The following is a 3,087-nucleotide window of genomic DNA, read 5'->3' on the forward strand; positions in this document are numbered from 1 at the left end:
TATTTGAATATTGAATGTTGAATATTTGAATGTTGAAAATTAGGTAAAATTAGGTGTTGAATATTGAAATTTGTGTGTGATGATGAAGGTAATGATGTAATTTATTTTTGGATTATTTGTAAAGATTTTCTATAAATAGATCTCTCATTTGTGAAGAAAATCACAATTGAGTTGAGAGAAAAATATTATAAAGTGTGTAGTGTGATAATTTTGAGAGTTAAAGATTTTTAGCGTAAATTTTTACTTTTTCACAACATGTTCCTATTTTTTTCAATGGCTACATTATTAATTCCTATTTTTTTCAATGGCTACATTATTAATTTCATACTTTTTAAAGAACGAAATGCAAAAATAAAATACGCGTGGGGAACACCAGTGAATTAGTGTTACAAGCCAGCGGATAATGGGCCCAAGACAACAATGGTTAAAGCAGACATCTTACATGTAAATGGGTCTTGGTTGAGTAGTATCCAACCATTATGGGTCCATTAACCCAATTATCCAAAATAAATTCTTACGTAATCGAAGATATTAGCGAAATTTCTATTATATATATAAAAAAAAAACGATAGAAAAGATTGAAGGTGATTCTAATTAGTTCGGCTCTGTTTTTTTTTTTTAATAAAAAAAAAGGAAAAAGAAAAGAGTTCGGCTTTATTATTTCAGTTTCTAAAACTCAATGACTTAGGTTTTTATAATCTATTTTTTGTTTGGATTATTTTTAGATCATGATTTAAAATCTTTAAAAAATTAAAATAGATTTTAATCAAAAGAATATATTCAAAAGCTCCATGTTTGAGTATTTTTAAATCTATTCAGTCACGGAATAACTCAATCAAAATGCAATCTCAAGGTTCATTTTTCCATTGCATTTATTTGTTGAAAATCAAGGTATGAAATTTAACATACAAATATCTTTTGATCCATGTATTTGAGGTGCGTTTAAAAATTAATAGAAATCAATTATCAGATACTCAGACCTTGTCATTTCAATTATCTTGTTATTTTAAACACTTTGATTTCAAAGATCACACAAGGAAAAAAAACGTTTTATCGTTGTCTTTTAGGCTGAACGACTGATGTTGTAGCAACTGCTGTTAAAAACCCATCCAAAGATAACGGATAAAAACAATTGTCTTAGGTAACAAAAACAACGGTTTTACAATGTTTAAAAAACTGTGTTATGTGAGCTACGACAACGGTTTTGCAACGCTTAAAAAATGTTGTGTTATATGAGCTACTACAACGGTTTTGCAACAAATTAAAAAACGTTATTTTTTTTTCCATTTACAACAACATTTTAACAACGGATAAAAAACATTGTTGTTTGTAGTTTACAACAACATTTACGCAACGAATAAAAATTGTTGTTGTAAGTTGAAGACAATTTTAAGAACAGGTAAAAACCGATGTCTTTGGCCTTATTTACAAATCAATTTTGCATCATTTTATAAGCGAAAATTGATTTTACAAATCTTTTTCTATTATATAAAAAGACATACAATCATCCTCAAACAATTAAACCCAAAAATAAAAATAAAATGATGCCCACATAAACGTGCCATATTCCAGAATACAACACCAAAAACTCTAGTTATAACTAGAAGTTCATATTTTTTTCAAGTTTTCTTTCTTCGTCGATCGAATCTATCAAGTGTTTATCATTTCTAACATATCTTGCTTTGTAAAACAAAAACCATGGTTATATTTTTTCGAATATTTAGCTGAGCTAAAAAAAACACCAGAATGATCATACATCAAAGCTACAATGAAGAGAGAACAGAAAATAACTTGAACAAAATCAAGAAGTATCAGTAAAACCAGCTCCAAAATCTTACCACTGTTAACATCAATTTAACAGTGAGGGAACCTAATTACCATGTAATGACCAAATAAACACAATTTGTTAGTGTCAACAGGGAAAACGAATTAAAATTTCTTTTTGGGGCTCCAGAAATTTCGGCATGACCTCCCTGTAAATAAGACATCCCGAAAAAAATCAAAACAACATAACAATTGTATACTCGAAAATAAAGTCCATCGATTCAAACAGAAAACAAATCGCATGCAGAGCCGGCCAAGCTCGATCACTCCAAATAAAATCTATCAATCAAGTATAACACCATACAAATATACAGGGTATCTCCTCGGCAAATGACTCAAGATGTAGTTTTTTAGTACTTACCAACAAAAATATCCGAAATGTCTCAACAGCGCAACAGCAGCAATTCCCTAGGAATGGAGGATTTATACTTTTGAAACTTTGCAAATGTTTCTTCACTATTTACTTAAGATATCAAAACATCCAAATCACAATATTAACACTTTTGTCTGGCAAATTGTAAAACCCGAGATTTTGTAATATCGTGATCATATCAGTTTAATATCAGGTTAATAATTTGATGGTGTAATCTTGGATATTAATATTTAAATCATTCAGAATATAAGATTTGTTTTAAGGTTATCTAAGTTGTGTAGATAATTTTATCGTGTACAGAATTATAAAGCTCGAGATTAAGATAATATTATCTATTTTAAACTTGAAAATTTGGTAGGAATAAATTTATCTCAATCTAAGGAATTAAAGAAGGAATTTTGAAAATAAGCAGATAAATATCTAAGATTTAGGTTGATATTGAGATACCAGGATAAAAGATCAAATAAGAGATAATAGAATTCGAAATCTAACAATATATACTAGGAATTTTCGAAAATTAGGTGGGGAAGGAAGAAGGAGATTTCGAATATCTACCTAGATCACGGATACATCATGATTCTAGATTTGATTCACAGTTCAAACGCACTATCACGATAGCAGCCAACTCCTATAAATAGAAGGGCCCTAGTTTTCGAAAAATCACACCCAAATTCTCTCAAAAATTTCGAAAATCTCCTCTAGTCTCCATAGGAATTTTCGAGCACAGCGAAGCGCTGCCGCCGTCCAGCCGTGGAAGTAGGAATTTCGAGAATTCCTGTGCAAGCAACCCTAATTATTCACGTAATTTTTGCATCAAGAATTTAAGGTAAGTGGGCAAATTTTAAAGTTTTAAATTTTTGGGTTATGTGTTTTTCTTTTAAAGAAAAAAA

At 29.5% G+C, this 3,087-nt stretch overlaps 2 protein-coding genes across 2 annotated transcripts in view; one reads left to right on the forward strand and one right to left on the reverse strand.

The window, feature by feature from the left end:
• LOC140977585 (ras-related protein Rab5A-like) overlaps window positions 1-3,087 on the forward strand; it is a 23,873-nt gene that overhangs the window by 16,206 nt on the left and 4,580 nt on the right. The gene's annotated exons all lie outside the window — the stretch shown is intronic.
• The window catches only part of LOC140976550 (uncharacterized), a 52,491-nt gene continuing 50,901 nt past the window's right edge, over window positions 1,498-3,087 (reverse strand). The window contains exons 9-10 of the mRNA XM_073440781.1: window positions 2,186-2,232; window positions 1,498-1,680 (exon numbers count right to left, since the gene is read on the reverse strand). The gene's annotated coding sequence lies outside the window, so the exon portion shown is untranslated. The remainder of the gene's footprint in view (window positions 1,681-2,185; window positions 2,233-3,087) is intronic.

This window comes from Primulina huaijiensis, chromosome 5 (assembly GCF_012295235.1).
Source record: "Primulina huaijiensis isolate GDHJ02 chromosome 5, ASM1229523v2, whole genome shotgun sequence".
Lineage (NCBI taxonomy): Eukaryota > Viridiplantae > Streptophyta > Magnoliopsida > Lamiales > Gesneriaceae > Primulina > Primulina huaijiensis.